Here is a 24,368-nt window from a genome sequence, read left to right on the forward strand (position 1 = left end):
TATGCAAGAGATGTATGAACTTAAATTGGAACTCACTAGAGGGGTAGATGACTAGGCTACTTAAAAGGCCATGGTTAGGGACCCAAGGCCAAGGCCCGCAAGACGACTAGTACGAGCAGTTCCACGACCTCATGTCCACAGTCCATAGTAGAGCTCCAATTACAGGCTAAGCTTGATCAAGCTATGCAACAGATTGAAGAACAGACAAGAAATCACAACGCGTTAGCTTCAAAAGTGGAACAAATTTGTCTGTTGGTGATGTCTTCAAAAGAACGACTTCAAAAGATGACATCGAGAGAAGATTATTTCTTCCGATGGTCGTCTCGACGTCTCTTTCTACATCGGGAATTTGATTTTCGACATCTTTACCACTTCTGTTGACGTATTTATACGTCGGAAGTCTCCCCATTTCTTATAGTGAGACCATGGTTCAGGATTATGAGATTGTTATGATTGAGGGTACCTCATTATAGGAAGTTAACAGAGATCACCTAGTGGGACTAGTAATGGGTCCTTTGTTGGACATATTCTTATACTCACTCTTTTCTATTTTTAATGTTTCAGGTAAAGGTAGAGGAAATGAAAAGCTAACAATCGACAGGAATGGCCCGTGACATGCCATATAGAAACTTACAGTTTTTACTTATGTATTTTCTTTCAAATTAGATAAGGCTCGAATTAGGATATATTTTTTTTTTATATTTTTACTATTTTTGCCAAATTATTATTTATGAACTATTTTTATGCATTTAATTAATAAAAAAAATTCTATTTTTTCAAGAAAAGAAAAAATGTTATTTATTTTAAAGTAATGACTTTAGCTTAGTTTGAAAAGTTGGGTCGTTACATCACTTCTTCCTTACTTTTGGGTAAGTAGATGAGTGTTTTCTTAAATGGTCTCTTCAAAACTTAAACAAAGAGCTCTACTCTCTGTATTCCACAAAAGGGGTTTTTGTTTATTGGTTGGATCATAAACAATTTGTTCATTAGAAGAACATTGATAGTTAAGGACTAGGAGTAACTTAAGAGTAAAATGGTAATTTGACCCAGCTGGCATTGTAGACATCTATAAAGGACTAACTTATTGTTATTTATCCATGGGTGCAGGAAATATATCATAGTGAGAAAAGTTTAGCTATGAGTCTTTAGTGGAGTGTACACACAGTTATCGAATATTGATTAATGTGGTTAATGAGTTTAGCCAATTAATATCATATCGTTCTGACCATTAGGTCCATTAGGTCCTCTCTGTAGCTTGTAAAGGGTAATGGGGTTTAATTTATGTTGGATGTAACTTAAAATGTTCAAATTAACTTTGGAAATTAATATAATATATCACCATACATTATAATATAAAGTTTATATTTTAATTAAACTTTATTATATAAATTTAATTTTGAATATGATTCAAAATTAATTTACGAGAGAATAAAGTATTTGAATGAGTTCAAATATAAATGTAATGTGAATTAGATTCATATTAAAACTCTAAGTTAAAATTTAATGTCTATATGATACACATTAAAAATATGATTCAAATTTGAATTAAATTAAATATAAGATATTTAATTTAGCAATTATTTAATTGTAGAATTAATTAATAATTTAATTTAAGGGGAATTGTAAAAAGTGGCAAATTTGAAAAAATATTTACAAAATATAGAAAAATTTCATATTCTATCAATGATAGATATTGATAGATATTGATATGTTTCTTTCAGTCAGTGACACTAATAGCAGTTATAAAAGTTTATTAGAGTTTATCATCGATAAAATCTAAAAAGTTTCTATATTTTGTAAATATTTTAGTTTATAATTATTTTTAAAAATGTCTCTACTACTGGGCCCACTAGGTGAACCTATTAATTTCCTATCATGCTTAGAATACATCTTGTGTCAGAGGTAATCTAATGGTCCTATAGAAGCACATATCAGTCATAATAGTGAACCCAAGGGTACACTTAATATTTAAAACAGGCTCTAGTAGTGATCTCATCGAGACAACATATGCATGGTCTATTGAGAAGATAACATAAGTTAACATACACCGCTAGTCCAAATCTTAACATGCAAAAATTCACATTCTCATAATACATCACATATGCATCTTATCACAAATTGTCATAATATTTTACTGTATAAAAGCAATTTGTGCACAACATGCATCGGTTTATCACATCATATCAGTCAAAGATCTAGTAGTAAACTTCTTACCTCAATATTAGATTCCAAGCAATTACACTCATTGACCTTGAAGTACCTCGTGATTATCTCAAGATTTGGAGTTTTTTAGTATTCGATAATTTCACATTACGTAAAGTAGTTGCTTGATTCGGTAATTTCAAACAATTACCTTAACATTAGATTCCAAACAATTAGAAGAATGTGGATTTTTCATGCTATGTATTTGACTGAATTGGATTGATGGTGCATGATAACTTTTGCTATCATGCCAATATATTTTTTGTGTACGGTATCTCTATGGGATCACTACTTAAGATTGTTTTGATTGTATTGACTATTAAGTGTACCATTAGGTTCACCATTATGATTGATGTGTGGTCCTATGAAACCACTAAAACTGCTATGGCACAAGATTTACTCTAAGTTGATAGGAAATCAATAGGTTAGCCTAGTGGACCACGTATTGGGTATTTAATATATTCAGCATTTTCTTATTTGATTTTTTAGACAAAGGTAAAGGCAAGTCGATCAGTGACAAGAAGGATCCATAATCTGTCATTTGAGACTAGACTAAATTGATGCTTTTGCTATTCTTATTTTCATGATTTTGTTATAAACTCTTGAGTAGTTAGTTCTTTTTATTATTTTAAACACTAGTTTTTCTTCTATGTTTTTTTAGGAAGTCTCGATTAAATTATTTTTATTTATTTATTTGAACACTTTTTTCCACATGAGGTTGTCTCCTTATTTCTTTAATAAAATGATCCCATAGTTCGCATAATCTTGGTTTCAAATCTTTCCTTTACCTAAGTAATGACTTCCACTTAAGCAGGAAGTTGAGTCATTATAATCGATATCAGACCCTAAGTTTTAGCTTCTATTAACTAACTTAGATGGTAAGTCTAGGATATAAATCCCCTATTTCTAAATACGAATCCTTCAATTTTGCCAAGGTATGTTTTCTTGATAAGATGTTCTATGACTATATATACATGACTTTGCCTATTTAAAGTTAAAACAATGTAGTTTGTTCATGTGACTAGAAATCTAAAGGAGTTAGTTGTGGATGTTAGAAAATGTCGCTACGTAGAGGTCTGAGAATAAGTGTTAAAGGTGGAAAATGTAATCAACCTACCAAAAAGGTTGCAAATAATGGAAGACAAGCATCTATACATGCTAACTCTAGTGCACCTGTCACCCATGTTGATCTTGTCGCTTTGACAAAGCTGCTAGATGAAATGTTCAGGACTATAGTGTTAAAGGTGTTCTCACAATGACCCCAATTCAAGTGGCTTATACTCTACAGGTTTAGGTTGCGCAACAGACCCTATCGAACCAGCTGTTAGTCGAGGTTAAGCATTTGAAGGAATTTCAAGAAGTATGATCTCTAAACTTTTGATGGGTCACATGAGGATTCTACCAAAGCGGAGTTGTGATTTTCATCCATTAAGAGATCCTCTTTTGTTATATAAAGTGTGTTGACATTTAAAAGGTGCATAGGTAGTTTTATTGCTCAAAGAAAGAGACACGATTTGGTAGCAGTTGCTTGTTTCATTTCGTATGTATATTATAATTTGGGTCTAAGTGTGCGACTTGTTTAGGCGACTAGAATAGGTTCATGCGATAAAAAGGGCTGACTCCTACCTTGTACGTGCAAGTTTTCTTTTCTCTTGTCAGAGTATGTAAATGAAAAGAGAGGTCTTATGAGTAAACCTAGGTCGAACATAAGGAACTAATGCACTTAAGGTTTCAATTATGCGAATTAATGTCATGTGGTATCTGTATAGTATAATTTTGTGGACAATATTATACAACCTATATATACTTATACTACATGCATTGGAGAAAGAAGCTGGACATGACTGTCAAATGTGAACTCAGTTATGTTTAAGCAATGTGGATGCAATAATATATAAGAAATTAGATGCAATACAAGGGTAATCAATCCATCAAGGCGATACAAATAATTTATTAACTTCAAATTTAAGGTGAGCAACCTCTCTATCCCTTATCGCCACACATACTCAAATTTCGAATATGTATGTTAAGGAGGAATTCAATGACAAGAATGTATAACTACATTCTTTTCACCGTCTATTTAGTTAAATTTAGGTCATCACTTTTTCGAGTGACAACATTCATTACTTAATTCCTTCTCTCGAATAGAATAAGGTATTAATTGCAATATTTAACTAAACAAGACAACTAATATAGCCATTCAAATTCTCTAGTACTAATCACACCTTGCATCATATCCTTTTTACATAGAAGCAATAAAATGAAGAGATAAAGAAATGAGAGAATGGAAATAGAAGGAAATTGCCTTCAGAATTAAAACTTTAGGCCTTTCGACCATGATGTTCAAATTACAAATACAAAAAAAAAAAAAAAAATTACAAATGGAAGTAGAAGGATGTGCGTCGAGCCTCTAATTATAATTTCTCATACTCATTCGCTCTACTTTCTGCCTATTACACTGAGGGGAAGCATGGATGAGGATTTCTCTCAACTTTGTTCCAAGCCATCACCTAAAACACAAAAAGAAGATGAAGGACGAAGCGAGCTTGTTCTCCAAAATTTTGCCCCCTTGTTCTGAAGAGACAACATTCTATTTGTAGGCTATGACTGATGGGACTTAACATTGTCTGGACTTCATTAGTTCTTTGATAAAGTTGCTTAGCATCGCAAACGTCCCTTTCATCCTTTTCTGACATTCATGCCAACCATTTTGTTTTCTTGTTGATGTGAATTACCTTCCTTCATTTCTTTAATCGTCTAGTGGTCGCGTGTGTCTACTAGCATGGTGTTTGTCACTCGACTACCCTTCTCTTTTTCGCCTAATAACCTGCATTAAGAGATAAAAAACTGTGATAAACCGACATAAAACTCTTTTACTACTTGCAAAGCATAATTTCCTTATTTCATCGATTTAGATATGCGTTTTCTTCTTTTTTCTGGCTTTAAGACTTCATTATTCTACCTAAAATGACATAATAACTTGTATTTCTACAAGTTATTAGTAGTATGCTGAGAGGAGCTAGGTGGAGATGTCAGTTCTATAACATGAGACCAGTTTAAGGAATGCTTATACACCAAGCTTTTCACTACTAGTCTAAGGGATGCCAAGCGATAGGAGTTCCTAAACCTGAAGCTAGACCATGTGACTTTGAAAAGTATAGTCAAGAGTTTGATGTTATTTCATGTTGTGTCGCTGGATTGGTTGAAACAAAGGTTTTTAGCAGAGAAAGATTTACTCGAGTCTTGAGGAAAGATCTACGATGTATAAGCCTTCAAGCCAACCACCCTAAATAGTGTGCTTGATATCATAGATGAATATTGTCCTTAGGTCAAGAGAGAAAGGAAAAGCAGAAGCCCGCAGAGTTCTAATAGAGGAATTTGAGATCAGACGGAGTACTACAACATTGCCGAGAATAGTTTATGGAAGATAAAGGGACTTTGAAAGAAAGGCCCTTTCGTAGTTCTTGGGGCAAGCATCATCTGAGGCATTGTATGATTAAAACTAGGGTTTGCTTCAAATGCAAAAAAGGAGAGACATACAGTAGACCCCATCCTTAGTGGTTCTATAAAGACTGGTCGAAACCAGTAAGTAGGTACTTCTTAGAGTAATGGTAACAAATAGCAGGGTCGAGTCCTTGCTACTAATCAGCAAGAGATCGAGCTAGCAAATACATTGGTTACACAAGTCAATCTTAGGGCATTATGCTTTGGTTTTGTTTGACTATGGATCTTCACATTCTTTTATATCATCAATGTTTATAAAGCATGCTTCTTTAAAAGTAGAGTCTTTGAACTATGTTTTATCACTTATAGTTTTTAGATTTGCATAGTGAAAACTGTATTTAGGTTTTACTCTAATTGCTAAGATTAACATGTAATATGGTAATTAGGGTTTATGGTAAATTTACCTTCATAGCTCCGATTTTTTGAAAAGCTTAGATGGATATACTAATGGGGTAACTTACAAATAAAAGAAAATGAAATAAAATGTGTAGAGCCCTTGACTTACACTAAACTTATACCAAAGTAACTACTATAATTGCGGGATAGTCATTGAATGTATCACCAAAATAAGCATCACAATACATTCAAGCTACTCCAAGCAAATAAAACAATTAAATAAAACATACTTTAAGCAAATAAAAATCAATGAGATATTGAAACATAGTATATTAACTAAACATACACATAAAAGAAAGTGAAATATAAAATGTGTAGAACCCTTGACTTACACTAAACTTATATCTAAGTGACTACTATAACTGCAAGATAGTCATTCAATGCGTCACCAAAGTAAGCATCACAATACACTCAAGCTACTTTAAGCAAATAAAACCAAGAAGGCTCATGTTCAAATTTCCAACCTTCAATTGGAACTTGAAAACAAATAGTGCAAAGATAAAACATATTATTTGAATGGAAACCGTAAGCGTTTGATTTTTATGGTTAAAATCATTTCCAAATTGGCTAATATTTTTTTTTTTGGTGCCTTTTCCAATCTCTTGCTCACAAATTCCAAATGAACTTTTCTTTTCTTTTTCTATCTTAATCACTACCCGACTGCCAATAAAGAAGAAAACTTTTCCTTTCCAAATAATAATATTGAAAGTTGTAATAATTCAAAGAAAAATTGTTTGTATGATATTTATGGATATGTTGAAATACTATTTTAGTCCTTATATACTTCCTTTTTTTTATTTATTTTGGTTCTCTTATTTTTAAATGTTCATTTTAATTTTTATATTTCTAATTTTGAAATAACAAAATCAATATTTTACACTCATAGGATCCACAAGAACATAATAAAAGTATATATTATTGGTAAAATAACAATACTGGAACATAACATTTATCCACTGAGGTAGGGTAATGGATTTAATACTAAAATCAAGACCTATGATGCTTACCATATTGCATTCACAAGACATTTTATACTCTTTTTTATCATTAATCAAATCGATCTTTATACAATTAAAGAATTTTATCTTTTTTTTTTAATATCCATTTTAAAACTATGGAAAGTATAATAACTATTTATAGAATATTATATGTGCATCCTGTTAGAAGATAAGGTCGATCAGGTTTATTGCTGTGTCGTGACGAACCACTACCCTGAAAGCAATTTCGACTGACCGTGGTGCTAATCGTTATGCCGTTTGCTCCCCAAGGTTAATACAGCTTCCCAGTACGAACGTGCACTCGCAAGTACAGGGAATAGAAACAAAGGGCTTTTGTAAATGCTCAAACACAAGGCGAAGACGAAAGGAGAGGAAGAGAGGAGGCGATTGAAGTGAATACGTTTTCTGTGTGTTTTGATGGAATGAGTTCTCTCCAATTTATAGAGAGGTGAGGGAGGCAGTGCGTGGAGGAGAGCGTTTATCGGGAAGAAGAGGACACGAGCAATCTTCACAAAAGTTTGGGAGAGAGAACGTCGGGCCGAACGTTTGAATTGCGCGAATGTGTGCCACGTAAGTCGATGCCTTGACTGTCTAAAAAGGTTACACGTGTCCTAGCTGCCAAAGAATAAAAATAAAGATAAAATTATATTCCTATCTTTCGTGCAAGCGTGGTTGCCCGAGCCCGCCCGCCCAATATTTACCACTTACTTGGTTTGTAGTCCCCTTCAATGTGTATGTTTAGTTAATACACTATGTTTCAACAATATATTAAGATATCTCAACAGATGGCGTAAGGCATCCCAGTGGTATCTATCAGGATTGTGTGTATATCTACTTAATCTACTAACAACATATGCAATGTCTGGTCTAGTGTAATTCATTAAATACATCACACTACCTATGATCTTTGCATATTCAGGTTGAGACACACTATCTCCTTTATTCTTCTTAAGATGTTTACTAGCGTCAAAGGGAGTTCTCACAGGAGAAACATCAAAGGAATCAAACTTCTTTAGTATTTTCTCTACGTAATGAGATTGACATAGAGACAAACTAGTTTTGTTTTTCCTGATTTTAACACATAGGATTACGTCTGCTTCTCCCAGGTCTTTCATTTCAAAGTGTGACGAGAGGAAAAACTTAGTATTAGTTATTAACTCCATGTTTGTTCCAAAGATTAACATGTCGTCAACATATAGACATATTAATATGCAATCAGCTTCAACCATCTTTGAATAAACACACGTGTCAGAGAAATTTATTTTAAATCCATTGGTTATCAACGTATTGTTAAATTTTTCATACCACTGTTTGGGAGCTTGCTTGAGACCGTATAGGGACTTTCTCGTTTACACACTTTGTTTTCTTGCCCAGAGATTTTAAAGCCTTCTGGTTGTGTCATATAAATTTCTTCTTCTAGGTCACCATTTAAAAAGGTTGTTTTTACGTCTATTTGGAGAATAAGAAGGTTATGTATTACGGCCAATGCAATCAAGGTCCTAATTGTGGTTATCTTAGTTACAGGGGAATATGTGTCAAAATAGTCAATGCCTTGTTTCTGGGTATATCCTACTACCACTAATCTAGCCTTGTATCTTTCTATTGATCCATTTGGTTTTTTTTTTCTTTTGAAGATCCACTTACATCTAATTGGCTTGTTTCCCATAGGAAGGTCCACTAGTTCCCATGTATGATTCATGACCAGTGAGTCCAATTCACTTTTAATGGCCTCTTTCCACATACTTGAATCTACAGAGTTTAGCGCTTCTTGGTAAGTTTTAGGATCCTCTTCTATTAAGTACAAGTTTGTGAAGTTACAGTCAATTTCATCACGTCTTTCCACTATGAAGGTGCTTAGGAAATCTGGACCGAAACTTTTCTCAGTTCTCTTTCTTTTACTTCTCCTAAGTTCTAATTCGCATCTTAGGTTTGAAGTATCAACAGTTTCAGAAACAGGTGTTTCACTAACGATTGAGGGGTTTTCAGGATCATGCATTCTTTTAGATAGGCTAGGAGCATACAATGATTATTTTAACGGAAAAACATGCTCAAAGAATTCTGCATCTCTAGATTCGTTTATAGTTTTGTCATTTAAATACAAAAACCTATCTGCAGCACTATTTTGAGCATACCCGATAAAAATGCAGTCAAAGGTTTTAGATCCTACCGTAGTTTTCTTCAATGCAGGAAATGGTACCTTAGACAAGTATCCCCAGACCTTCAGGTAGGAAAGATTTGGTGCATGTCCTTTCCAGAGTTCGTAGGGAGTTTTGTCTAGCCTTTTGTGGGGAATCCTGTTAAGAACAAAACACGCAGACAACACGGCTTCCCCCCCACATATTATCAGATAAACCAGAGCTTAATAACATGGTATTCATCATTTCTTTAAGAGTTCTGTATTTTCGTTTTGCTATGCCATTTTATTGTGGTGAGTAAGGAGCAGTAAATTCATGGATGATACCATTTGACTCACAAAATTCTTTAAGAGTTTTATCAGAATACTCACCACCTCTATCTGATCTTAATCTTTTTATCTTTTTTCCTAACTCATTCTCAGATTGTGCCTTGAATTTTAAAAACATACTAACAGCTTCATTTTTTATTTTTATCAGGTATATCTTAGTGAATCTAGAGTAATCATCAACAAAGGATACATAGTAGTTTTTACCACCTCTACTAGTAGTGTTCTAAAGTCGGCTAGATCCGAGTGAATTAATTATAACAGATCAATAGTTCTATATTCAATTGGTTTGAAAGGCTTCTTATGGAATTTACTTTCTACACAAATGGGACATTTATCAATTTCATGCGACTTAGAAGTATTAATGAGTCTCAAGTCTTTAAGTTTTCTAATTGATGCAAAGTTCACATGTCCTAGTCTACCATGCCATAAGTTAGCAGATTCAATCACGTAAGCAGAACTAGAAGCATTTCCATTCATGGAAATTGTGTTTAGCACAAATAGACCATTAGACAGATACCCCTTACCGACAAAATCTCCATTTTTGGTGAGGACAACTTTGTCACCTTCTAGTACAATTTTAAGCCCGGCCCGATTCAACAAACTCCCATACACTAGGTTCCTACGTAGGGAAGGGACATATAGAACATTACTTAAAGATAAAGTTTTGCTAGAAGTTAACTTTAAATAACCTTCCCTTTCCCGATTACTCCTGCAGTGGCTGAGTTTCCCATGAACACGCATTCTCCATCGGCAGCGTCTTTGTAGTCATGGAGAAGTTCACGATTGGTGCAGAAGTGTCTCGTGGCTCCAGTATCGAGAATCCAGTCCGTCTTGTTTTCTATCAGATTGGCCTCTACTATGGCTGCTATGATCTCACTGTCTTGTTCTGCTAGATTGGCTTGAGGTGTTGGTTTCTGACTTGGTCTTCCTTTCCTCTGGTTGCATTGGTATGATTTGTGTCCTTCCTTTTGCACACGTAACATACCAGTTTTTTCTTCTTAATTTGTCCCCCAGTAGTCTTGAACTGTCTCTTCTCTGAGTTTTTCCCTTTATGCCCTTTTTCCTGCTTCGTTCAGTCTCTGTTTACAAAAGACGATTCGACTAAGTTAGCATTAACTGAATTTAAATTTTGGGAGGCTAACTTATCTTTCAGTCTGTTGGCTTCTTCCGTGCGCATGTGACTGATGAGTTCCTGGAGCTTTAGATCCTTCTTCTTGTGCTTGAGATTATTACGATAGTCATTCCAGGATGGAGGAAACTTTTCCTGCAGGACATTTGCTTGAAGTATTTTGCACATCTTCATGCCTTCAGACAAGACGTTTGCCACCAGGTTCTCGTACTCATGTATTTGTTCCACGACTTGCTTATCGTGAGTCATCTGGAATTGTAGCCATTTTTCAACCACATACTTCTTTCGTCCAGCATCATCTCCTCCATATCATGATTCCAAGGTGCTCCAGATGTCCTTGGCAGATTTTTGGACTACGAACAGATCAAACATCGGGTCTGACATATGGTTTAACAGGTGTCCTCGAACGCTCTTGTTATCCTCTGCATATTTTTTAGGATCGATCACTTGGTCCTTACTTGATCAGTGACAGCGACAGTAGTAGAAGGCCCCGTAGATGATTCTGAATCAGAAGATGTTGAAGTGGTAGTTGGGGGGTCAGAGGACGGCAGATCTGTAGAGAGGATATAATCAACTTCTAGTTGCTCAAAGAAGATTAACAACTTTTGGTACCAACGGTGGTAGTTCGTTCCGTCAAGTGGCTCAAGTTTTGATAGGTCATGTAGGATTTTATTGGAGGTCTTGATCGACATAATTGCTTTCAGAATGTTAGAAGATAAGGTCGATTAGATTTATTGCTGTGCCGTGACGAACCACTGCCCTGAAAGCCATTTCGACTGACCGTGGTGCTAATCGTTATGCCATTTGCTCCCCAAGGTGTACAGCTTCCCAGTACGAACGTGCACTCACAAGTACAGGGAATAGAAACAAAGGGGTTTTGTAAATGCTCAGAACACAGGGCGAAGACGAAAGGAGAGGAAGAGAGGAGGCGATTGAAGTGAATACGTTTTCTGTGTGTTTTGATGGAATGAGTTCTCTCCAATTTATAGAGGGGTGAGGGAGGCAGTGCGTGGAGGAAAGCGTTTATCAGGAAGAAGAGGACACAAGCAATCTTCGCAAAAGTTTGGCAGAGAGAACGTCGGGCACGTTTTACGATCGTTTGAATTGTGCGAATGTACGCCACGTATCGGTTCTTACAGGCTTCTTAGTTCTAGGTTAAATATTACATGTGCATGTAAGTTAAAATTTTCAGATTGGTTCTTGCCAGAAACCTATTATGAACAGCCAATAATTGTAGGATAGATTGAAGCTAAAGAAAAAAAAGGAAAAGACAAAGAAGAAGTGCATAGATCCCTACAACAGAAATTTAATTCTTGTAGACAAAGAAGTACATGGATCGCCACAACATAAATTTAATTCTTCAAAATACATTAGGAAAATTTGAGTAACTTGTTTAAAAGATCATCAATGATCATCATTCATCAATATCACAAACAATTGTTCGTTCAAAACTCTCCAAAAGATGAAGCACTTATGATTTGTAACTGCAGACCAATTCCACAAATGCCCAAACGCTATGTTGGCCGCCAAAATTGCCAATCCACACACATAAAACAATGAAAGAAGGATACCTCGGGGAGAAGGGCGAAAACGAATGGGATATTCATCATAATTTGACGATTTCGGAAACTTTTGGCAACTTTCTAACAATTCGAGCGACAGAGTTTTGAGCAATTCAACCAATTTGAAGGGGAGGAGGTGGCAAATTTCTGCAACTTTCATGCAATTCGAGCTGGGAGGTTGAGCAGCAGAGAATATATAACTTGTGCAAAATTTCTGTTGAGTGGCAGAAGAATTGATAAATTGGGAAAATTTTTAGTTAACGGCAGTGGGGTTAGTCAAAGAAGAATTGAAAAATTGGGAAAAATTTCGATTGACGGTAGAGAAGGCTTTTTCGTGTAAGTTGACCAGCAAGTGTGTTTGACTTAATTGATAAATGGGCAAAATTTAGGTTTGAGCACAAATTTATAAATTTTTTTCTTGATAAACAATGTCCATCAAGATATCATTTTTCCATTAAGATCTTTGGTTGGTTTTTGGTTATCAAGAAATCCTAGACATATCAACAAACATATTATTCTTTTTCAATGATGGACATTGCAAATCAAGAAAATTAATCTCTTGATGGGCCTCGTTCATAAAAAAAAACCTAACTAACTGGATGGGCATTGCCAATCAACTAATATATTATCATTGATATTTATTGTCATCGAGAAATAATTTTCTTGACATTTGTGAACCATCAAAGAAATCAAGAATCGACATTTTTTTAATGCTTTTCGTATTTCTTCAACAAAATAAGGAGACTTTTCTTGACGTACATTACCGTCAAGATAAACGTTGTATCAAGAAATCAAAATTTGTGTGTGTAACTGTCGCCACGTACCCGAGACGACGCAGAGCGGCCGATGTCCTTAAAAAGGGTTTAATTTTAAAAAAGAAAAAAAATGGAGTCGCCACCAATCTTTTTTACGGTGTGATTGGACACAAAAATAAAGTGAATCATTTTAAATAAAGAAAAAACTAGTCTACCAAAAAATTAAAGTTGAGTTCGGGAGTTATTTATGTATGGAAAAGGTGTTAGCATCCCGTAACACCCATTTAGAAAAATGGTGGCCAAATTTTATGTCTCAAGTAAAATTCATTTTTTTAAAAAAATTATGTCTTATTTCATTGCTCACCGCTCCAATTTTTGGAGCAATGATCCCATAAAATAAGTGGGATACACTCATTAATTAGATTATATTGAAAAAAAATTCCTCACGTTAAGAGAATGAGAAATTATTATAATTTCTCAAATTCTATCATAGGCTAGTTTTCGAATAAAATTATTTTTTAAAACATTGATTAAATTTAATGAAGGTCAAATAGAAACAACACTGTTCACACGAGATTTTCGAAGAAATTTGATTCGTGGAGTTTAACTTGTGTTGATGTTGTATTTACGTTGATTTGATGCGATGTGGTTCGATCTCTAGAATTTGATCCTCTGATTCTCTCTCGACTGGATGCTTACGCTTGATTTGAAGAAGCGAAGCACGTGATGTTCTTAGAGTTGGAGTCTTGGAAGAAAGCTTGTATCTTCAAAGGAGCTTCAATCTTCGAAGGTGGTCGGAGCTTCAATCTTCGAGGGTGTTCTTGAAGTTTCGATCTTCGAGGGTGGTCGACTTCAAGAGTTGAGGAGGCTTCTATCTTGGGAGAATTCTCTCTAGACTTTCTGAAGACAAAAATTTTCCAACCCCACAAATGAATAGAACTCCTCTATTTATAGAGTTTCCTTGTGGGCTTTTATAAACTTGGGCCTGGTCTGGTCCATGGACCATACCTATGGGTTCAATCGTATAGATTTGGGTCATACTTAATTTTGGGTTAAATTAAGCTTATCTTTGGACTCAATTGAACTTTAGCCCAAGTGAATAATATTTAATTGAACCAAAATAATTAATTTGATCCAATTGTCATAATAAAGACACGTGACATCGTTAGAATTGTCCAATTTGTTTTTAAATTTAATTTGGGATACATGCCAATTTTTAGTTAATCCCAAATACAATTATTTTAGTAAATGATGTGACAATTTGTGATTGGTTCCAAAATTTCTTATTCAACAAATGCCCCCTTTCGAGATTTATGCACGTGTATGAGTGGGTGAATCTCAAAAATATAAATTTAAAGTTCAAATATGAGCATTTTGTTTTTGCTCAATTTGACATATCCAATTAATCAAACTATGAATTTAGTACATGAGTTTGATTTAAATTTGAAATAAGGGTTGGGATATGGCTAATCCTAAATTTGAGAAAAGTTTAAGGTTTTATGCAGAATATACTTTAATTTGAGGATAAAAATTTAAATTTGATTATGATTTAATTTTTTTTAGATAAAATTTTGGAACCATATTCTAGTTTGAGATAAGAATGAGTTTCTATCATACCCTAATTTGCGTTGAGTATGGACAAGAATTTGGAATGACCAATTTTAATTTGGGATAAAATGACCAAATTTAATTTTGAGATAAATATGAAATCTCAATCTTGGGATAAATTCATATTTATGGCTCCAATGTAAATTTGAGATAAAACAAATGGAGATAAAATCTAAATTTAAATTTTAATTTGGGGGTAAAATCTAAACTTTGAAATATTCAAATATGTTTAATAATCTCAAAAAGTGGAACTTGAGATTTTATTCCAAAAACAACATAAGATAATTAAATTTTAATTTTATTTTAAAAATTAAAATATTAAAATATGTTTGAATATTTCAAAAGTGCAATCCAAGATTTTATTCCAAAATAAAATATCATAAGATAATTAGATTTTAATTTTATTTATTATTAAAGAAAATTAAAACCTTTCAAAATCCTATTAGAAATTGGACTTGTTAGCCTTATAAATAGACTCATACGTTGATCATTCTTTTTTCATCAAGCAGAACAAAGGTACGAGAGAATAAAAAACTTCTCTTCTCCCATTTTATTTTTCTTTTTCTTCTTTTTCTAATAATAATTAATTTGTTTTAAAACTTTTGATCTTTTTTTCTTTTTTAGGAACTAGAGTTATCGTGCCTCTCTTTACTTCTAGATGCGTCTTCAAAAAGTAAAGATTTTTTTTCGTTTTTCGAAATCATTTGTAGAAGTAACTCCGCCGTCAGCGATACAACTTCTACTGGGGGACGATCAGACTTTTGCCGTCAAATGGACCGCCTTGGTAGGAGTGATCGGGCATCATCGTCGTTTAGAGAGGTGATATTGCCGTCAGCGATCCAACTTCTATCGGGGGACGATCGGACTTTTGCCGTCAGATCCACCGCCATGGTAAGAGCGATCGGGCACCTTCGTCATTTGGAAAGGTGATACTGCCATCAATGATCCAACTTCTATCAGGGGACGATCGAACTTTTGCCGTCAGATCCACCGTCCTGGTAGGAGCGATCGGGCACCTTCGTCGTTTGGAGAAGTGATACAGCCATCAGCGATCTAACTTCTATCGGGAAATGATCGGACTTTTCCCGTCAGATCCACCGCCCTGGTAGGAGCGATCGGGCACCTTCGTCATCTGGAGAGGTGATACTGCCATCAGCGATCCAACTTCTATCGGGGGACAATCGAGCTTTTGCCGTCAGATCCATCGTCCTAGTAGGAGCGATCGTGCACCTTCGTTGTTTGTTGAGGTGATACTGTCGTCTACGATCCAACTTCTATCGGCGGACGATCAGACTTTTGCCGTCAGATCCACCGCCTTAGTAGGAGTAATCGGGCACCTTCCTCCTTTGGAGAGGTGATACTGCCGTCAGCGATCCAACTTCTATTGGGGGACGATCGGGCTTTTGCCGTCAGATCCACCGTCCTAGTAGGAGCGATCGAGCACCTTCCTCATTTGGAGAGGTGATACTGTCGTCGTCGTCCTCTCAAGGCTACAACATATTAGAAATGAGGTAGAGTTTTTTTTTTGTGTCTACATTTCTTTTAGAGGAGGCAAAGCCGCCTCTACATTAATGAAGCCTAAGGTCTTCAAACTTGCTTGAAAAAGCAATGATGAAGTTTTGTTCTTTTTTTTTTGCTTGAAGAAGACAATACTTTTAAATTTAAATATGAGAAAGCATCAATGAATCCTTTGAGCTTGAATATGAGGATACATCAATGAAACATTTGATCTTGTACATGGAAAAATAACAGTGCAATCCTCAAAGTCGGTGGAGCATTGGTGAAGTCTTCAGCCTTGCATTTGAATAATCCTTTATGGAATTTTTGAACTCGAATTTGAAGAAACATCAACAAAGCCTTAAAATTTGATTTTAAGGAACTTCTAATCTTCTGTGAACTTAAATTTTAAGAAACATTAACAAAGCCCCCGAATTTGATTTTGAGGAACTTCTAAACCGATGGAGTGTTGAACTTCAAAAAAATGATGCCACCTTATAAGTATCTAACTTTGCAACATCTTGCTCCTAGTGCCACACCTTTCTAATTTTGTTATATTGCCTCCAGTAAGGCATCTTCAACTTTAAGTTGATATTCTTTGATGAGAACGAAAACCATCAATTGCTAGTGCCATGCTTTATGTGATCATGACATTACTCTTGCTTTCCATTCGTCTCAACTGTGTTCTTTTTTTTTTATTACTAAACTGAACTTAAAGTTTTCCTTAAGTTGCCTAAGTACCGTTTATATTATATGGATCAAGTCGTAACGTAGTTCAACTGATTTTTTTTACTTGGCTGAACTTAAAGTTTCCCTTAAGCTGTCTACGTACCCTTTATAATATAGGGATCAAGTCATAACGTAGTTCAAAAGTTTTTTTTTTAACTAGACTAAACTTAAAGTTTCCCTGAAGCTGCCTACATACCCTTTATAATATAGGGATCAAGTCATGACGCAGTTCATTTTTTTTTTTGTTATTCACCTTTTAAGCTCTTGTAGGCTAGGAGCACTATGCAGTTTAGGCTCTTGCGATAAGGAGCTTTGCATATTTAGCAACTTTTATTTTCATTAAGAATTTTCTCATCTCCTTCGTTTATGGGATTGGTGAAGATAATGAATCTTGGTTTCACGATCAAGGAACCTTCTATATTTATGTCAACAGACAATTTCCTCTTCATGCGTGATGGGACACGCCTGTGAATCTTATCGTCATCATTTTCTTCATGAAATGGTTTTGCCTTCAAAGATTTCATCTCTCTTTGTTGTTGATCGTTTGTCATCTTTAGACGATCAAAAGCAGATGTTGAAGGTCGATCTTTCTTCGATGTGGAGATACTTAGCCTTTTGAAAGCTGAAGTTCGAGTGTAAGTAGACATTGGACATTGGTTTTCTTCTTCTTTCGTGGCCATACTCAATCTTTGAAAGACTGAAGATCGAGTAGTTAAAGGCTTGATACGATCAAAGACAGAAGTCCTTTGCTTAATTTTCATTTGAATTGTCTACTTCTTCATAAGAATTATAATTGTTGTTGACTTCTACTATGCTGGTAGTATGACATGCAGTGACTTCTAGTATTTCTTCTAGATGATCCTCAAGGAATCTTCTTGGGAGGAATTCTGCCAAAGTTATCGATTGTCGAGGTTGGAGGAAGTCCTCGTCTTTTCCTTTGATGGGCTTAGGCTTCCACATCTTCTTGTTCCTTCTTCCCTTCTTTTTATGGGAGATATTTCCTTTTGAATGCTTTTGATAGAAATGCAACTTTGTTTGAACAGAACTTGTTTGTCTCTCTTTTTTATGAGCCACGACTATCCATTCTTTGCCCTCATCCTCAATAGGCTCTTCTTTGTTTTGAGAGTTCGACGTCATGATCTTTTGTTGGAATCGAACAAGTATATGTTCAAAATTTCCAAATTGAATCAAACTTTCCCTTTGATCATAAAGCAGTATTGATGGCGAAACACTTGAAGTCATATTGACTACAACATGATTTGTTTGAGCTACTTCATCAATATCCAACTTAATCTTATTTTCACAAGCCAACTTTAGAATTAGCTCCTTCAACACGAAGCACTTTTCAACGGGTGACTAATGACCCGATGATACTTGCAGTAGTTAGGATCATCTACTTTTCTTGCTTGCTCCGGTCGTTTACATTTTGGCAACTAAATAAGTTGTTTCTCTATTAATTGCTCCAACATGTCTACAATATCAGAGTCAGGAAAGGGATAAACTTTTTTCTTTCTTTCTCTAAGAGTTGGGCATCGCTTTTCATCGCCATCGTGATTTCTTTCATATTTTGTTTCTTTTCTTTTAGAGAAAGATTTCAATGGAGTCTCTTGGACAACCATAGAATCGTTTGCGACACTATTTGCAATCTTTTTAGTGTCATTTATTTCATTCTTGTCACTCCCCGTTCTTTGAACCAAGAAATCTTTTTCTCCTTTATTGGTTATACTTAACTCCATATCATGGGTGCGGGTTGCCAATTCTTCAAACGTGCGAGGTTTTATTCCCTGTAAAATATAGAGAAGTTCCCAGTGCATACCTTGGGTGCACATTTCTACTACAGACATTTCTGTGAGCTTGTCTTTGCAATCCAGGCTTAGAGCTCTCCATTGGTTTATGTAGCGATGACTGGCTCTCCCTTCCGTTGTTTGGTATTTGTTAACTCCATCATGCTTACAGTACGTCTGATGCTATAGAAACGGTTGAGGAACTCATTTTCTAACTGTTTCCAGCTATCAATGACTTCAGGCTCCAAATCGGTGTACCACTCGAAGGCATTTCCTTTCAAGCTTCGAACGAATTGCCTGACAAGCTGGTCTCCTCTTGATCCTGCATTCTCACATGTTTCGACGAAGTGGGCGATATGCTACTTTAGGTTGCCCTTTCCATCGAATTGCTGGAATTTTGGAGGTTGGTACCCAAGTGGCATTCTTAAGTTATCGATTCTCTTGGTGTATGGCTTAGAGTACATGAAAGAAGTTTGCGGTGGTCCTCCATACTGAGCTCTAATGAAATTCGCGATCATATCATGTAGCTGCTGAACTGAGAGAGAAGCAACAGAAACTGGTTGTTGTTGTGGTTGGTTTTCTTGCACCACATTCTTCCCTTTCTCAGTAGCTTGGACAATAGGAGTTTGACTTGACTCAGGAGTTTCACGAGTCCATTTGATTTTTCAAGGAGGTGATTTCATGATCTCGCTCCTCAACAACTTTCATTAGGAGATTTATTTTTCTCTCCATCTCTGCCATGGTTGCCTCAACTATCACATCTACCATCATGACAGACACTACTTTAAAGTATGATTCTTTGTCTGATAGATTAGAAGCAGGCGTAGAGTTGTTGAACAAAGGATTATCTCTGATGATGATCCCGCCTTTAGGAGATTCTATCAATTGTTCCAAACTTTTCTTCTTGAGGACAGAACCTTGTTCTTGTTCTTGCATGCTTCTCTTTATGTAACGACCCAACTCTTTATACTAAGCTGAGGTCATTACTAAAAAGAAACAATGACAAGAGACACTTTTTTGAAACGAGGGAAAACTAAATTTTCATTAAAAATGGAATATTAAAACACTGAAACATAGACGCGAAAGCAAAACTGAGTCCCCATATGGCATGTCACGGATCCTTCTCTGTCACTCGCCAGCTTTCCTCTACCTTTACCGTCGCCTGAAATATTAAACATAGAAAGAGTGAGTATAAACAAATACTGAGTAAGGGACCTACTGCTAGTCCCGCTAGGTGTCTGTTAACTTCCCATTAGAGTCTTGTAAAGAAGTACCCCTGAACTGGCACGTTCCCGAACACGTGCAATCCGTGATCCTGTAGGAACAAGCTGGTCTTCGATGAACCTAAAGGAACACCTAGGACAATCTGGTCTTTAGTGTACCCGAAGGAAACACTAAGACAATCGGGCTGCGAGTGATCCCGTCGAATCACTCGAATCATGTCTATGTCAATGCCAGACTGGCTGTCCCATCGGACTATGCAGTCCTAAAAAGGTGGTGATCCCGAAGGACACCCATGCAGGTACGACTCTAATAGACAAAGTTAACAGAATACCCTATCCATAGCATGTAGCATAACATAACATCATAACATGACATGACTATTAATCTTAACGTCATTAATCATGTAATTAATATATCATGCATCAACAATCATCAACATCAATCTACTAGTCATTAACATAACATCAGTCATCAACATCAATCATCCATAAAATGACAGTCATTATCAATAGCATCAAGTTATGCATTTTAGCTACCATCAATGCATAATCATAATTACATGCGGTCTCTTGAATTCAGTTCGAAGGTCTAGTAGGAGAATCTCTTACCTTGAGATTTTAGCCAAACAAGGTACTCCCTAGTTGACAGTAAAAATTCTCCAATTAACTTGATCCTAATCATAAAAGGAAAATTCAGTATCTTAATTAATGAAATTAGCAATTGGCTAACATCCAAAAATTCTTCCAAATTAATTAACTTCTCAAACAAAAGGGGTTGAAACCAATTCAACCTTGATTGGGAAAAAAATCCAAGATTTAAATCTTCAAAAAGTTTAGCCAATTGAACCTTTAAAGAAACCCAAAATAGATCCAAAATTAAATTAATAAAATATTAATTTAATTTCATTGGCTTACCAAAGTTACTCAGATGGAGGTTGAAAAATCCTCTTATCCTTGATGGAAAAATTAATCACTTTAAATCCTCAAGCTTCCAAAGAGACCAATATTAACTTCAACTGATGAGGCAGCGACAGCAGAGGGTTATCTTAGAGAAGAAGATAAAGAATCTTTTTCTTTTTCCTTTATTTCCATCTTAAGCATTCCAATGTTATTTATAGACCCAAATAATAACAATAATAGTTATTATTATTATTTCCTTTTCCTTTTCCTTTTAGGATATATATATATATAATACCAAAAAATATACATATATCTTTATTCCCATTATCTTTCCTAAATAAATGCCTTAAATGCACAAAATCTTAGGCATTTATAATCATTAATAATAATAATAATACTTATTTATTATTATTACTTTTCTCTCACTAAAATCTACAATAAACATATATTTATTTAAACCATTATTCTCTCTTATAAATAAATATATATCTTTTTCGTCCAATCAAATCAACCATCTCTCTTCTCATGGATAAGCTTCTTTTTCAAACAAATATAATTATATTCCATAATATAATTAACTTCACTTTTTCAAATTATTAATTAAATATATATATATATCAACATATATATACTAAATTAAAACCAATTCCACCAAAACCAACTTTTCCCTCCAAAATCTCAAATTAACTTAAATCCTTAATTCTTTTAATCAATCAAATCTTTTCCAATAAATCACTTATAACTTCCAACATGAATTATCTTAATCCAACCATAACAACTCCACTCAAAAATCAATATTTATCTTTCTGCAGGATAATTAATTATCTTCCACAATAATTAATTTTTATTTATCTTTCCCCAAAATAATTAATTATCTTCTACAATAATTAATTATTATTTATCTTTCTCCAAAATAATTAATTATCTTCCACAATAATTAATTATTATTTATCTTTCTTCAAAGTAATTAATTATCTTCCACAATAATTAATTATTGTTTATCTTTCTCCAAAGTAATTATCCTTTTATAAATAATTATATTTTCCCAAAATATAATTATTTTAATTTTTCTCCTTTAATAAATATCCTTTCTCCAAAATACAACTATCTTTTCCTTAAATAATTATATTTCAACAAATACAATTATCTTTTTCTTTAACATAATAATTATATATATATTTCCATATATACATATAATTATCAAATTTCCAACAAACTTTTCACCCCACAATTTAATTAAATAACATCCATAATTATTTAATTAAATTCAACTTCAACAACACTAAAAATCCACAACTTTACTTAATCCTCTTAACCTACCATTTAATCAAAAATTCAACAAACGCCACATGCCAAAACCTCTAATTAATTAAATATTCATCCAACAAATATTTAATTAATTTCAATTCCCACATAAATTCAATAATTCTCATTAAATGAACTCAAAAATAACGCCCACTAAATTAAACCTAATTAAATAAGATTAAGATAATTACTCCAAAATTATCTTAATTTTTGGGGCGTTACACTTTAAGTGACTTTGGGTGACAAGTCCAGTGTAAGAGTCACTTGTAGGAGAAGATTTGGATGCAGCCTTATTTGTTGTCATTGATTTTCTTGTAGACTTGGATGATGAGAGAGATGATAGGTAGAGATGTCCCACTGGACGTGCCAATTTGTTCACACGAGATTTTTGAAGAAATTTGATTCGTGGAGTTGAACGTGTGTTGATGTTGTATTTACGCTGATTTGATGCGATGTAATTCGGTCTCTAGAATTTGATGCTCTGATTCTCTCTCGGCTGGATGCTTACGCTTGATTTGAAAAAGCGAAGCACGTGATGTTCTTGATTTGGAGTCTTGGAAGAAAGCTTCAAAGGAGCTTCAATCTTTGAGGGTGTTCTTGAAGTTAGAGTCTTGGAAGAAAGCTAGTATCTTCAAAGGAGCTTCAATCTTCAAAGGTGGTCGGAGCTTCAATCTTCGAGGGTGTTCTTGAAGTTTCGATCTTCGAGGGTGGTCGACTTCAGAAGTTGAGGAGGCTTCTATCTTGGGAGAATTCTCTCTAGACCTTCTGGAGTCAAAAACTTTCCGACCCCCACAAGTGAATAGAACTCCTCTATCTATAGAGTTCCTTGGTGGGCTTTTATAAACTTGGGCCTGGTTTGGTCCATGGACCATACCTATGGGTTCAATCGCATGGATTTGAGTCATACTTAATTTTGGGCTAAATTAAGCTTATCTTTGGACTCGATTGAACTTTAGCCCAAGTGAATAATATTTAATTGAACCAAAATAATTAATTTGATCAATTGCAATAATAAAGACACGTGACATCGTTTGAATTGTCTAATTTGTCTTTAAATTTAATTTGGGACATATGCCAATTTTTAGTTAATCCCAAATACAATTATTTTAGTAAATGATGTGACAATTTGTGATTGGTTCCAAAATTTCTTATTCAACAAACACGTCATAAACCAAATCAAATATACCACACAATAAATTAGGCAAATACTTTTGGATATCAATGCATGCATATACTAAATATAACGATAGTAAATGAAAATATGTTAAAAGAAAAGGAAAAGAAAGATACATAATAAAGACTCAATAAAATAGGAGAGAAAAGAAGAAAAAAAAACTAAAATGAAATAATACATAAATAAATATATAAATAAAAAAAATTAAATAAATAAGTAAATAAAAGGAAAAATGGGATAGAGGGATGGCGGTAAATTTAAAAATAAAAAAAATTCTAAAACAAAATAATAATAATAACTGTTGAATAAGAAATTTTGGAACCAATCACAAATGACCACATTATTTACTAAAATAATTATATTTGGGATTAGCTAAAAATTCGCATGTGTCCCAAATTAAATTTAAAGACAAATTGGACAATTCTAATGATGTCACGTGTCTTTATTATGGCAAGTGGGTCAAATTATTTATTTTAGTTCAATTAAATATTATTTAGTTGGGCTAAAATTTAATTGAGCCCAAAAATAAACTTAATTTAACATAAAATTAAAAATGACCCAAATCCATGTGATTAAGTCCACGGGTATGGTCCATGGACCAGACCAACTCAAGTCCATAAAGTCCATCAGGGAACTTTATAAATAGGGGTAATTATAATGGGTAGCAATTTTTTGAATAATTATTAAGTATGTAGCAATATTTTAAAAAAATTGCAAATATAGCAAAATCTATCAATGATAGACTCTTATGGTTTATCAGTGACAGACCAACATTTGCTACATGGTCTATCAGTGATAGACTCCTATCATTGATAGATTTTGACAGATCTTGCTATATTTGCAATTTTTTTAAAATGTTGCTATGTACTTAATTATTTTGAATATAATTGCTACATTTACAACTATCCCTATAAATAGAGAAGTTCTCTTCATTTGCAGGGGTTGGAAATTTTTGACTCTAGAAGATCTAGAGAGAATTCTACCAAGAGATAGAAGTCTCCTCAACTCTTGAAGTCGACCACCCTCGAAGATTGAAGCTCCTTTTAAGATACAAACTTTCTTCCAAGACTCCAATTTCAAGAACACCTTCGAAGATTGAAGCTTCTTCGAAGATACAAGCTTTCTTCCAAGACTCCAA

Source organism: Cucumis melo, chromosome 8 (genome assembly GCF_025177605.1).
Source record: "Cucumis melo cultivar AY chromosome 8, USDA_Cmelo_AY_1.0, whole genome shotgun sequence".
Lineage (NCBI taxonomy): Eukaryota > Viridiplantae > Streptophyta > Magnoliopsida > Cucurbitales > Cucurbitaceae > Cucumis > Cucumis melo.